A 15,896-nucleotide genomic window follows, 5' to 3' on the forward strand; every position below is an offset into this window, starting at 1 on the left:
GATAAGAAAATGGCACCTGAGAAAGGTTACGCTTTCGGATTCCTAAAATTGGTACAATTTGGTGTAGCACGATGGACGTGCAACATTAAGAATTGCAAAAGTGTGATTAAAACTGCCTCCATTGAAGACACCGATGAGCTCGAGAGTCAAGACGACCACAACAACGCAGAAATAGCCGGTGACGAAATTGAGAGAAAGAAAATAGTTTGTGATCTAAAAAGGAAAGCTACAGAAGATATACACTCCTGGAAATTGAAATAAGAACACCGTGAATTCATTGTCCCAGGAAGGGGAAACTTTATTGACACATTCCTGGGGTCAGATACATCACATGATCATACTGACAGAACCACAGGCACATAGACACAGGCAACAGAGCATGCACAATGTCGGCACTAGTACAGTGTATATCAACCTTTCGCAGCAATGCAGGCTGCTATTCTCCCATGGAGACGATCGTAGAGATGCTGGATGTAGTCCTGTGGAACGGCTTACCATGCCATTTCCACCTGGCACCTCAGTTGGACCAGCGTTCGTGCTGGACGTGCAGACCGCGTGAGACGACGCTTCATCCAGTCCCAAACATGCTCAATGGGGGACAGATCCGGAGATCTTGCTGGCCAGGGTAGTTGACTTACACCTTCTAGAGCACGTTGAGTGGCACGGGATACATGCGGACGTGCATTGTCCTGTTGGAACAGCAAGTTCCCTTGCCGGTCTAGGAATGGTAGAACGATGGGTTCGATGACGGTTCGGATGTACCGTGCACTATTCAGTGTCCCCTCGACGATCACCAGTGGTGTACGGCCAGTGTAGGAGATCGCTCCCCACACCATGATGCCGGGTGTTGGCCCTGTGTGCCTCGGTCGTATGCAGTCCTGATTGTGGCGCTCACCTGCACGACGCCAAACACGCATACGACCATCATTGGCACCAAGGCAGAAGCGACTCTCATCGCTGAAGACGACACGTCTCCATTCGTCCCTCCATTCACGCCTGTCGCGACACCACTGGAGGCGGGCTGCACGATGTTGGGGCGTGAGCGGAAGACGGCCTAACGGTGTGCGGGACCGTAGCCCAGCTTCATGGAGACGGTTGCGAATGGTCCTCGCCGATACCCCAGGAGCAACAGTGTCCCTAATTTGCTGGGAAGTGGCGGTGCGGTCCCCTACGGCACTGCGTAGGATCCTACGGTCTTGGCGTGCATCCGTGCGTCGCTGCGGTCCGGTCCCAGGTCGACGGGCACGTGCACCTTCCGCCGACCACTGGCGACAACATCGATGTACTGTGGAGACCTCACGCCCCACGTGTTGAGCAATTCGGCGGTACGTCCACCCGGCCTCCCGCATGCCCACTATACGCCCTCGCTCAAAGTCCGTCAACTGCACATACGGTTCACGTCCACGCTGTCGCGGCATGCTACCAGTGTTAAAGACCGCGATGGAGCTCCGTATGCCACGGCAAACTGGCTGACACTGACGGCGGCGGTGCACAAATGCTGCGCAGCTAGCGCCATTCGACGGCCAACACCGCGGTTCCTGGTGTGTCCGCTGTGCCGTGCGTGTGATCATTGCTTGTACAGCCCTCTCGCAGTGTCCGGAGCAAGTATGGTGGGTCTGACACACCGGTGTCAATGTGTTCTTTTTTCCATTTCCAGGAGTGTATATGAGTGTACGAGGTGTGGCTAGAAAAAAACCGGACTAAGACTGGTGAAACAATAAAACGAATGCAATAAGGCTGAAAGTCGCGTGGCCTGTCACGTGACTCTCGCTCCGCCTACTGCTCGAGTTTCATCTGCCTCCTGCACTCAGTCTGCCCGTGGCGTCTGTTTTAAGTAGTTGAAGTATTGTCTGTGCGTCGGAAAATGTTGAGTGTACAGAAAGAACAGCGTGTTAACATCAAATTTTGTTTCAAACTAGGAAAATCTGCAAGTGAAACGTTTGTAATGTTACAACAAGTGTACGGCGATGATTGTTTATCGCGAACACAAGTGTTTGAGTGGTTTAAACGATTTAAAGATGGCCGCGAAGACACCAGTGATGACACTCGCACTGGCAGACCATTGTCAGCAAAAACTGATGCAAACATTGAAAAAATCGGTAAACTTGTTCGACAAGATCGCCGTTTAACAATCAGAGCAGTGTCTGAGTTAACAGGAGTAGACAAGGAAAGTGTTAGGCAGATTCTTCATGAAAGTTTCAACATGAACAAAGTGTGTTCATAAATGGTTCAAAAGTGTCTCACAATTGAACAGAAGGAACGCCGAAGAATGATTTGTTCTGACATCCTGGAAAACATTGAAAGTGATCCCACCTTCTTACAAAACGTTATTACTTGCGATGAATCGTGGTTTTTTACTTACGATCCCGAAACTAAACGCCAATCGATGCATTGGAAAACTCCTGGTTCTCCACGACAAAAAAAGCACGAATGTCAAAATCGAAATTCAAGGCAATGATGATTGTTTTTTTTTGACATCAAAGGGATTGTGCACATTGATTGGGTACCAGAGGGACAAACAGTGAGTCAGCATTACTACATTAGCGTCCTGGCTACCCTACGTGAGCGAGTACGGAGAAAACGGAACGATTTGTGGAGAAAAAGTCATGGATCCTTCACCAAGACAATGCCCCAGCTCACAGTGCGTTGTCAGTGAAGACGTTTTTGGCAAAACACAACTTTCCCATCTTAGATCATCCACCCTACTCACCTGATTTGGCCCCCTGTGACTTTTTTCTTTTCCCTAAAGTCAAGTCAGCTTTGAAAGGAACTAGATTTGAGACTGTTGAAGCAGTAAAAAAAAAGCGACGGAAGTAATGTATGGACTTACCGAAAATGATCTGCAGCATTGCTATGAACAGTGGAAAATTCGTATGGAGCGGTGTAGAGACCGAGGAGGAGAGTACATTGAAGGAGATAACATGAAATTGTAAATAATTGTAAATAAATGTTTTTTCCAGCATCAGTCCGGTTTTTTTCTAGCCGCACCTCGTATATACACTCCTGGAAATGGAAAAAAGAACACATTGACACCGGTGTGTCAGACCCACCATACTTGCTCCGGACACTGCGAGAGGGCTGTACAAGCAATGATCACACGCACGGCACAGCGGACACACCAGGAACCGCGGTGTTGGCCGTCGAATGGCGCTAGCTGCGCAGCATTTGTGCACCGCCGCCGTCAGTGTCAGCCAGTTTGCCGTGGCATACGGAGCTCCATCGCAGTCTTTAACACTGGTAGCATGCCGCGACAGCGTGGACGTGAACCGTATGTGCAGTTGACGGACTTTGAGCGAGGGCGTATAGTGGGCATGCGGGAGGCCGGGTGGACGTACCGCCGAATTGCTCAACACGTGGGGCGTGAGGTCTCCACAGTACATCTATGTTGTCGCCAGTGGTCGGCGGAAGGTGCACGTGCCCGTCGACCTGGGACCGGACCGCAGCGACGCACGGATGCACGCCAAGACCGTAGGATCCTACGCAGTGCCGTAGAGGACCGCACCGCCACTTCCCAGCAAATTAGGGACACTGTTCCTCCTGGGGTATCGGCGAGGACCATTCGCAACCGTCTCCATGAAGCTGGGCTACGGTCCCACATACCGTTAGGCCGTCTTCCGCTCACGCCCCAACATCGTGCAGCCCGCCTCCAGTGGTGTCGCGACAGGCGTGATTGGAGGGACGAATGGAGACGTGTCGTCTTCAGCGATGAGAGTCGCTTCTGCCTTGGTGCCAATGATGGTCGTATGCGTGTTTGGCGCCGTGCAGGTGAGCGCCACAATCAGGACTGCATACGACTGAGGCACACAGGGCCAACACCCGGCATCATGGTGTGGGGAGCGATCTCCTACACTGGCCGTACACCACTGGTGATCGTCGAGGGGACACTGAATAGTGCACGGTACATCCAAACCGTCATCGAACCCATCGTTCTACCATTCCTAGACCGGCAAGGGAACTTGCTGTTCCAACAGGACAATGCACGTCCGCATGTATCCCGTGCCACCCAACGTGCTCTAGAAGGTGTAAGTCAACTACCCTGGCCAGCAAGATCTCCGGATCTGTCCCCCATTGAGCATGTTTGGGACTGGATGAAGCGTCGTCTCACGCGGTCTGCACGTCCAGCACGAACGCTGGTCCAACTGAGGCGCCAGGTGGACATGGCATGGTAAGCCGTTCCACAGGACTACATCCAGCATCTCTACGATCGTCTTCATGGGAGAATAGCAGCCTGCATTGCTGCGAAAGGTGGATATACACTGTACTAGTGCCGACATTGTGCATGCTCTGTTGCCTGTGTCTATGTGCCTGTGGTTCTGTCAGTGTGATCATGTGATGTATCTGACCCCAGGAATGTGTCAATAAAGTTTCCCCTTCCTGGGTCAATGAATTCACGGTGTTCTTATTTCAATTTCCAGGAGTGTATATAATCATCTAAAAGGAGATAACCGTTAAAGATGTCGACAGAAGAAGGGAAGCACTTGTCTGCACTTAAAATTCATGAAGCACCAAGTGACAAACTTGAAGGGTGGAAAAATTACAAGAATGCAATATGTGAAATTAGTTTCCTATGATGTCAAATCTGAGACATTTCGACACCTCGTAAACGAATTGGTACAAAAATCACTAATTAATATTTAAGCAGTACTAGGTACCCAGAGTTGGATTTTCCTGATTACTTATGAGAGAATAATGTTTTACAGTTTCAACTAGACGTGTGTATGTGACTACTTGCTTTGAATGAGAGGACTGGCTTCCTTCTTTGACCGCGGGAGGGTTGGGTCCTGCGCCCTGAGAGGAGGCGCTGTGACTCAGTGTTCTGTCCCGTTACACGCTCCCATCTCATTGCCGGACGGAAGGATCATGCGGCAATGGAAAAATGAGTGGTTCGTGGTGGTAAACAACAAATTGTGATCATTCAGGTCGACAACTTTGCTCGGCGAACCTGAAGTCAACCACACTCTTGGAAGGAAGCAGTGCTCACCATGTTAAGAATAGGATGTTGTCCATTGAGTCATAGTTTCCGCGTCTGATCCGCCAATATGTCAAGTTTATTTTAGCTACATACGTCTTATGTTAGCATAAAAGCAACCCTCTGCTTGGCCAGAGACATGTCCACGATCTTAGCTGACACCGACTACTGTGCAACAAGCATTTTAAAATACTGACAAGTTTCGAGTTTCCTTCCCTTTAGTGTTGGCGAGAGGCAGTCAGTGAGCTCTGGGCAATCGTCTGGCTTTTTTTTTTTTTTGTTTAATTAGTCATTCACTCATATAACAGCAAGTTTGTCATTTATGTTTATTTTACAAACAACTGGCTGATTTTTATTAACAGGAAAGACATATCTGCGTCTTCACAGCCGGGTATTCTGAACACATCTGTTAATATGCATACCTGGCAAATCGTCGCAGCAATTTCATTTGTACGAGCAGACGTCGTTCAAATGGCTCTGAGCACTATGGGACTTAACTTATGAGGTCATCAGTCAGACGTCGTTCAAACCACGAGATGTGGTTGCTGATATCCACCAAGAGAGCTGACGGCCATGATGTTGAAATCCCTAAATGCAACATCATCATCATCATCATCACGTATACAGTGAACTGAAGATGAGTGAAATAATGTAGTGTACAATCAAGCCAAAATGTCATAACACATGTTTAATTACATAGCCTGACAAAAAAGTAATGGACCCAGAACACACGGTCGGAAAACAAAGTCACTTTGTACACGTGTACAGCATTGTCTGGTGTGCAAATGAGCAATTTGCAATTCTTTGCGGCGTGTAGGACGGCCGTCAGAGTGCATTCGTGTTATTGCTACTAGGTCTGTTAGCGTACAAGGGAACAGCTTCACATGTTGCGTGGACACTGTGCAGGACACGAAGATGGCACGTACTCTTGTGATAAAGCGTTATCAGAGCGTTGACAGAGTTTTGAAAAGAGACCTCATTGTGGGTTTCCATTTGGCCAGATGGTCGAATCGTGCAGTTTCAGATTTGTGTGGCATTCGGGTGTGAGACTGATCCTATGCTGGACTGCTTAGGAACGTGAGGAAGGCATACTCGTCAACGAGCCGGTCGACCACGTCTGACCACCACAAGGGAGGATCGCTGTATTGGGCCCCACGCACACCGTAACCTCTTCACATCCGTGCCTGCCATCCGACAATGGACTTCCTGCAACACTGTGTGATTCCGCACCATTCGTCGGAGACTAGGAGCAGCGAGACCACAGAATTACTGTACCATTCTTAGGGTGCCATTAAAACCATAATACAAATGACTGGGTTTGGCGTGGTGCCGTGACCGGCAAGCAGGGTCTGTTGAATGGCGTCGCACCGTGGTGAGCCCTGGATGACCATCTTCGGCGAGTATGGCGTCAGCCTGGGGAGCGGTCCCGATGCTTCAATGTTTTGAAGAGGCATAGCGGTGCTACTCCTGGCATCTTGGTGAGGGGAGCTATTAGGTATGACTTAAAGACACGAGTGGTAACAGAGGGAACTCTGACGGCGCAGCGGTACGTGACGGACGTTCCACGGCCTCACTTATTACCTCTCATGCGACTGTATCGTGGCGCCATTTTTGAAGAAGACAGCGCTCGTCCACACATGGCACCTATATGTATGACTTGTTTGTGTGATGTTAAGATCCTCCAGTGCCCAGCAAGCTCCCCATATCTGTCCATATAGAACATGTGTGGGACCAGATGGGACGTCCCAGTTTGTAGAGATATCAAGGAGCAGTTACAAAATGTGTGGGCGAGCTTGCCTCAGAATAGGATACAAAGACTTTACGACACCCTTACTCACCAAATCAGTGCATGGATGAAAAGCCAGATGGGGTGCAACGTCATACTGATAAAAAGGCTCAGACTGCCAAGTTCCTAGTAAATTTTATTTCACTTTATAATGATGGAAGTAGCTTCATATGTTCCCTGAAATGGTGAAGTTTCATTTCGTTTCCTTCTCACCTTCTGAGTGCTGGACTGTTTTTGGTCAGGCAGTATATACGTCCCCTAAAGGCGACTTAGTTATGCCATGGTTCCTACCTCAAAATACATAGTATACATTTTCTGCTTAATTTTTCCAAGCATATAGGCTAGCTGTCTCAGTGGTAACGTGCCATATTACAGATCTGAAGGACATGGTCTCGAGCCCCGTTCAGTTCTACGATTTTTATCTGTCATCAATCGCTTCTTTCACCTGTGGCAATGTTTGTTTATGTGGAATATGCCTTATAGCATCGTGTTTCTGAGTGCACGTTGAACTGTAGATAAGTGGCTGAGTTAGTCAGATCAAACAAGGGAAAGGGCAAAGGCATATCACCTGCAATGGGCCATGTCAATTATAGTACTGTGGTGTTCAGACCAACTTTCTGGTTGAAGGCAGCTTCACTCTACACAAAAGATTATGTTCTATGTGTACGATGTGTGTCTGATTAAAGGCATTGGATTCGTGTTCAGTGGGAGCAATGTTCACAACCCCTCCACAGATTCAGCTTTTAGGCTTCTCCTAGTTTTCCTAAAGTATTTAAACAATTAACAGAATTCTTCCTGAAAGCAGGTGTTGGTTTCCTGCATCATAATTGTCCACTTGAGTTTGTGTTGAGTCTTAATGGCTTCGTCAGAGTCGAGGTGGCACATTCAAAGACTTCTACAAATTTAGGGGCCAATCTCTACACCTAAAAGCAATGTCCTGACTGACTGAGTGACTGAGTGACTCATCATCGCCCAGCCCAAATAGCCAAGGATTGAAACGTGAAATTAGGGGAAGATATGGAGTTTTTTTTTAAATGTTACTATTAACGCAGCTAGACCTACGAAAATTGGTATACGGTTTCTCGGTGAGAAATAAAGAAATATGTGTTCAGCATTTTTGAAATTAACTCTATGCAGGTGAAATAGTGAATGAAAGCTTTTTTTAAAAAATATTTTATTATTAAAAAAACTAGTAAATTATTTTTAAAGCTACATATATAAACACTGGTATTTGTCTTCTAAGTTTAAAAAAAACGTGTTACACTATTTTTGGATAGTCAAACCTTAAAGGGGTGAAAGTTTTATGAAAATATTCCATTGTGCATTTTTGAAGCTAAATCTATGAAAATTTATATTTGGCTTCTCCGTTACAAATAAAACATACGCATGTCACTGTTTTTTTCGAAATTCAACCTCTAAGGGGTTGAAATAGGGGGTGAAACGTTTTACGAAAATATTTCATTTCGAAAGTATTTTCAAAACTAGATCTTTGAAAATTGGTGTTTGGCTTGTCCGTTAGAGATGAAAAAATACGCGTTTCGATTTCTTTGGGAATTCAACCCCCAAGGAGATGAAACAGGGTCAGACTGATTCACTGACTGATCATCACTCAGCTCAAACCGCTGACGCTAGACAGAAACTTGAAATTTTGAGAGTGCTTGTATCTTATACTGTAGGCAGCTTTTAGAAAGGGATTGTCTTAATTTCCGCTCCTAAGGGAGTGAAACAGGGGATGAAAGGCGTTTTGAAAAATGTCGCTATAACGGAATGTTGAAGCTAGAACTACGAAAACTGGTGTTTGGTGTCTCAGTCAGAAAATAAAAAAATACCTGTTTCAGCAGTTTTGGAAATTCAACCACTAAGGGGGTAAGATAGTGGGTGAAAGTTTATTTGAAAATAAATAATTACTAAATAACCACTAAAAGATTTTTAAGGCTACGTCTATGACAGCTGGTATTTGACTTCTCGGTTAAAAATAAAAAGTACATATTTCAGTGTTTCTGGAGATCCAACCCCTAAGGGACTCTAATAGGAGACGACAATTTTAAGAAATTTTTTTGTTACATTAACAAAATTTTGAAGCTCAATTTATGAAAATTGGTATTTCGCTTCTCGGTTAGATCTAAAGAAATATTTGTTAGGTGGTGAAAGTTGCTATGAAAATATTTCCACAAGAACGCAAAAGGCATTATTAACAAAAAGTTGGGACTCCAGGTGCTAGAATCGCTTTTTGGTCAGAAGTACATTCGGAAGAGACCATACTTACATGTTCTCAATTAGCGTGAAAAGTCTACAGGGTGTTGCTATTTGTGAACAACATAAAAATCCCATCGAATAAAAACAAAAAATCTCTGCGGACCATACAGTCTGGGAGAGCGAAGCTAGTTGGCAGTAAAACATAATTGATTTCGGTGATCCGTTTGACGATGCTCAGTAATACAGACAGATCATCCGTGCGCAGAGAGGTAAAATTCTGCATACTTTTGTCGCTTTCTCTTTCTTTTTGAGACGGCGAGATAGAGCTCAGTGAAAGTACACATCCGCGCTGCCTGTCAATGACAGTCGGAGATTCCAACTCGTAAATCCAAAATTAAAGCTGACATATAGTATAATCTGCATAATTTTAAAGGAGCTTCGGTGAAGAGTTTAACGGCAAACGATGCAGTGGTATCATTCAAATCCACTAAAGCTGAATCATTTCAACTCCGCACACCATCTGCACGTAAAATCATGATGACTGTTTTTGGCTCCAAAAAGCTATGTTGTTGATCAATTTAATGGAAACAACAGTCTCAACACCAGGTGACGTATATTGTCAAATATTTTTGAAACCTAGCACTTCCGACTACTTGGATAGCTGACTCTGAAATTATTTTGATTCACTCCTACATTCAAAGGTCACACTGTATATACAACTACGTGGCTTTGGGTGCAAATTCTCACACGCTTGTAACATACCACATAACACCTCCGCATGTGCATGTGACAACTAACGTCGGATCCGGAACACTAACCGTTACTGCATCTCATATTCGTAACATCCAAAGCAAACACTGAGTAACGAGAGGCTTCTGAGGCATCGTTGCAAAAGTGAACGTATTAAACGGAAAAACAGGCTTGTTACATTGTACAATTAACAGTATCAGATTATAAAATTTTAGCGTGCACAAACGTGATTGTAACGCGAAATGCGAGAAACTATGCTCACAGACATTCCTTCAGCGAAGTATGAACATTGGCCAGATAAGTTTGTCTATTTTGACCGAGAAACACATGCGACATCCTTCTAAACCGTCAATGGAAACGGGTACGCTGGTGTTTTCAGAAAAGCTTCGAAACGAACAGTTCCCCTTCCAAAGGCTTGGGTATCACAACCAAAAATTTTATGAAAGTGTAACATATTTGCTTAGCAAAAAATAGTCTTACGCAAGGCAATACTGTGAACGAAAAACGTACCCCGCTAGACGCCATCCCAACCGAATCGTGGTCAGCAACGCTGTTTGTTGCCCAGTTCCATAAATGAGTGTCCTCGTAGTGTGACAAGAGTAGCCAAACGGTCGTATTGTAATTTTTATTTTATTTTTTTTCCTAATCGAACGCTTTCTGCATCATCCGTGGACGTACTGGACTGCTGGGAAAAGCGTCAAACCCAGCTCTTTGTCAACAAGAGCATCCAGAAGGTACGCTCACTGACCAGTATACTCTATTAAACGCCACGTAGCAAGTTTTGCTAAGCTTTACTCAGGGCAATAACATGCCTCACGTCACACTGTGACGATCATGTTCTTCTGAGCCCCAGGAAAGAACTTCCTTCTCAACATTTTAAAAATAGGTAAGCGCTGAAAATTCAGTTCAGGAAATGTCAGTCTGAAATCTAAGGCGGCGGAATACTATTTAAGGTATTTAAGATACTTGGATCTCGGCAAACAAGTCTTCAGGGAATAATGGTTAATATGTAAGAAATAATTCCGCCTCCCTAGTTGAACGGTTGGCGTGTCTGAATGCTATGCGGGGGACCCATGTTTAGTTTCCCGTACTGCCAAAGATCATTCTCCGGTGGGACTGGAACAAAGTATACTCAGCCTCGCAAGGCCAACTGAGAAGTTACTTGAATGAGAAGTAGCAGTGGCTCCATGGGTTGGAAGACTCGCAGTGGTCGGGAGAGTATTGAGCTCAGCCTGTGCTCTCCATACTGCATCTAATTGACGACAGTTTTGGCAGAGGATGGTCCTCAGAGCCAGAACGAGGGGTTTGTAAGTGGATGAAACGAACAGAAGAGGTACTTGTATGGATTTTTTAAAATTCCGAAATTTTTAATACACTTGCTATGGAAACGTCTCCTGAAAATGAGTCGTTATTTCAGTGGAGCGTCCCGCAGGTTTAAGAGCTGTGTTAGTTGATCTTTTGGACGTTTAGAGGCTCCCACATGCTCAAAGAACATACTGGATCTTGTTCACAATCTTAAATCTTTCAGTAACGAAAGTAACCCATTGTAACAGACAAAGTTTACCCACAGCCGGTAACATCACGTCTTATATTTAGAGAGAATCTGTGTTGAAAATCTGTCAGCATAATGGTGTCTACTTGTAGTTACCTTGAACTGAGTTCATCAGTAAACGGAAGGAACGGAAAAAGGTGGCAGTGGTTGTGGTGGTATGTATAGGGCGCTCAGCAGCGAGGTCATCAACTACCCTCAACTAAAAGAGTACAAGTGTGGTTATGATTTGTTAGAAGCAAGCAGCGACATATGAATCAACAAATGGAATCCGTAGCCGTCCTGTTACTCTCTTACTCACACCTTCACACAAAATAGCAAAAGGCGAATGCCTCAGGAGAGTGTGTGAAACATCTAAAATAGTGGAACAATGAACTGTGCATACACGGGCAACTGGAAAATAAACGATGAAGCAACCATCCTACAAACACATTAAAACCTTCTACCTAAGACAGACACCACGCAGAATCTTAAAACTCGGAGGAACGGAAAAAACCAGTGATCAACAATGAAACATTCGACATAATGTCAATGTCGAGCTTCGTTGCCTGAGTAAAAGTCACTATCGAAGGATAGTAACGATGTGTTGTTCTTGATTTTATAGGGGAAACACAGGTGTGTGGGAAATACTCTTCGTGTGTCTGTCGTGAAACTACGTTCTACAGAATGAATTCCTTTTATTAAGCCTACATTTTGTTCGTCAATGCATTCAGAAGAAATAAGTTACTTGGAAGGGAACCTACGAATGTTGCAACCATGAATCAAATCTCTACGCCCTAGAAACTATTTATGAAACTCTTCACCAGAATCACGAGCATCTCCGAAAATACCTGTAATCAAGTCTGTTGGCACAATTAGCGTGGCCAAAAATGTGCTGTACTTTTCAAATAACCGATGGGAATGCAGCCGGCTAATGTCGTCGACACCGCCGGTATTTTGACAGATGACTACCCTGTCATTCTCAAGGCAAAACTGCAGCAAGTAAGTGGTGTGCAAGGGAATTTAAAACCTAGGCTTAAGGAACAAAAAATGAAATGAGCGTATGGCATTGTTGGCCGGGAGGCCCCATCCGGGGAAGTTCGGCCGCCAAGTGCAAGTCTTATTTCGGTCGACGCCACATTGGGTGACTTGCGAGCCGGTAATGAGGATGAAATGATGATGAGGAAAACACAACACCCAGTCCCCGAGCGGAGAAAATCTCCAACCCGGCCGGGAATCGAAGCCGTGCCCGCTTGCATGGGAGGCGAGCACGTTACCACCCAGCAAAGCAAGCGGACCGTTTAAAGAACAGTTCCCGAAGGATAACACACAGATAAGCACACTGTAAACACTAGTGCCACCACAAACCAAAGTAACCGACGTCAGAGTTGTCGATACTGAAAACTGCTGAACAACAAGTGGGTAAAATTAACTCTGTCCCTCTGATTTTGACAAGGGAGAAATCAGGATTAAACACAGAATTTTTTTTATAGAAGACTTCGAAAAACGTGCCTTGGAATCGGCGGCTTTGAAACCTACGTGTTTTTTTTCAGATATGTAGACGATACTACTGTTGTTTCGTTTCATGGCAGTGAAAATCTGAACGACTTTTTAGAACATCTGAATTCAGTCAACAAGAATATTTTTTTCACGGTGGAGGTAGAAATGAACAGCTCCCTTACCTTCCTTGATGTGTTGATCAGGAGCAAGGTTGATGGTACGTTGGGATATGATGTGTATAGGAAGCCTACTCACACTAACTTGTATCTGCAAGGTTGACAGTTGTCACCATCCGGATCAGCTTGAAGGGGTATTTCATACCTCGGTTGAGTGGGCCCATGTTATCTCGGACCGTGAGAGTTTGTCAACTGAGTTAGCCCATCCTGACGTCACTTTTCGTCAGAATGGATATAGCGAAAGACATGACGACTTTCCATGCGCCGGGTGAGTGCTCATAATACAGAGTTGACACCACAGTCTACTGCCTTTCTGCCTTTCGCAGGGAACATTTCCAACAAGATTGATCGTATTTTGTGGAAATATGAATTTGCAAAGCGTTTTTCGTCCTCCATTTAATATTAGTGTCATTTAGGTTCCGTTTAGGATAATCTTGGTTTGCCTAATGCGGGTGTCATACATTGTTCAGACTATCACGACCGTTGAGGAGAAGCGTCACACACGCTTACAACATCCGAACAAATCTGCTGTTACAGATGATTGTCTTGGCATGGGTCATCCCATGGAATATAACAGCAAGGAGATTCTGGCATGAAATGATCAAGTAACATTCTAAATGGAGAAGGAGGTTTTAGCCTAAATTGCTCCAGTCCTTGTCAAAAGACAGAGGGACAGAGTTAATGTTACCTGTGACCCATTGTTCATTAAATTTCACTATCGGTAAATTTGACATCGATCACCTTGGAAGGTCTCTGTTGGATTCCTTTCATGTTAATTTCTTAAAATTGTTGTCATTTACGGCATACATTCCACTTCTAAATTTACTGTGGTGTTTCTGACTATCTGGGAGGAGACTGAGCAGTGGAACGTGTTACTTTTACACATAATCAAGAACGATCTGTCACACTACTACACTTTAAAACACAGTTTATATGTAATTCGTGTCACACAGTCTCATACGGAACCTTCATCTGCTTTCTTTTATATACTGTATATGATAAGATACTGTCATCCCCCTTTCCTTCTGTGAGAAAGGATGAATGAGCAAATGTATTTCTAGTTGCATTCTTGATGGTAGCAGACAAGCCTGTCTGCTAGAGAACAGTAGGACCAACGTCGGAACTGGTAGCTACGCTTTATAAAAGCAAAGAGGTTTCTGTTCTTAGTATGGTCCTGTCCGTCCCTTGTCATGTTGGTATAGGAAACTGCCTCTCTGGTCACTTCCGTTTTGTGTCTGGAAGCACCCTTGGTAGGGGCCCACGGGCAGTCTGTCCGCGGCGAGCGTCTGAAGTGGTAAAATCTCCGGCAAAGCGCGTCTCTGCTAAGTCCGTAGGACAATGGAATTCTTAAGTTCAGCCTAACTGAAAATTTAATCACCTTTATTTCAGGTTTAGATCTAAAATATCTAATGTTATCTTAAATTGCAGCACAGTGTAATTCGAGTGTGAAGTTCAGAATATCTTCCAGTAGTTGCTTTGTCACTACTTTGTGAGTAAAGTGGAACCACGTGTGGATGATCCGTAACTCTAAGATCAATCTTAAATGCGAATGTGCGTGAGATTATAACGTCTCGTCTTGGCAATATTTTTCAATATAGCAACTTTTCTTTATGTTCATCCCACGTGGGGTGTACTTTGTGAGACCAGTACCACGTGCTTATACAATTGTTTGACCCATCAGGTTAATAGTAAGACGATAGTAACCAGTTCGAGGTTTTTCTTTTGTAATTTGTGTTTCGATGTAATTTATTTTAATTATCAAAACTATTGTGGAGTTACACTCTTTGTGTTAACCAAGTTGACCACATGAAGCATGTAGTGTAATCATCAAAGTAGCCCTCAGCTATTCTTTTCGGGAAGATTTCACAGAGAGTTAGTATGAATTTAGTATACCAGTGTGTGGTAATTTCATGACGGACAGGATTGCGCTACGAACGTAACTTCTTTGGGTGAAAATTGAATCGTTTGGTTGTGGTTAATTTCCTCTTGCATATTTTTCAACGTTCTTCGTGTGTTATTTTATGAATGCAGTGTTGTATGCAGTCTCCCAATCTTGGCTCCATATTTGATGTGTTCCATAAGATTACAAACTCACATTTTCACAATCCTAAATAAGGCACCAGTTTAGTTATGAATCAAGTTTAATATGCTGAAATTTTAACGGAATAATGTTCAATGTTAAAATAAATGTCCAAATATAAACTGATTTATTTCTTTTTATTTAAATTGTCTTATATATATCACCGTTTATCGTAAGATGAGTACTAAAAGATTATAATTAATGTTAGTCTGGTTGGGAATTTGGTAAGCTAGACTGGATACCTGGTGAAACAGTTGCTCAGTAGTGCAAGGTTAACTTCCCCAGATAGCTCACAGCTTTTAACCCGCTTTTATTGTCTTGAATATCAGCACCGCTTTCAGAACAAATTAATGCATCAACATTACAACCTTTGGTCGTTGCAGCGGTAGTGTTTACAGTATGCGAGTGTGTGTCATCTTTCGGAAATTTCTTTGCAAACCGGAGTTTTGAATTCCCTGGCGCACCGCTTGCTTGCTTCAGTTTTGGCTTAAGAATGACAGGGTGGTCACCTGTCGAAATATTGACGGTTGTCGACGATGTTACTCGGCTGCATTCTCGTAAGTTATTTGAACATTGTATACACCGAGTGAAACTCAGATCACGAATGTACTGTACTGTTTGAAATATGCGTAATACCACAGAAAATTAGTGCTTCATTTTCTTCACGCACACGAGTTACGGGAAATGTTCATCTGTTTCACAGACGAGAGGGTCTTTTATCTAGACACGTCAAAAGAAACGAACTCTGTGCCCACCCGCTCTGAAAATTCATATAAATTTGTTTCCTCGAAAGCGTATATTATCTGATCAAAAGTGTGGAATTGAACGCTAGAGCCCGCATCTCGTGGTCGTGCGGTAGCGTTCTCGCTTCCCACGCCCGGGTTCCCGGGTTCGATTCCCGGCGGGGTCAG

This window comes from Schistocerca nitens, chromosome 2, assembly GCF_023898315.1.
Source record: "Schistocerca nitens isolate TAMUIC-IGC-003100 chromosome 2, iqSchNite1.1, whole genome shotgun sequence".
Taxonomy (NCBI): Eukaryota; Metazoa; Arthropoda; class Insecta; order Orthoptera; family Acrididae; genus Schistocerca; species Schistocerca nitens.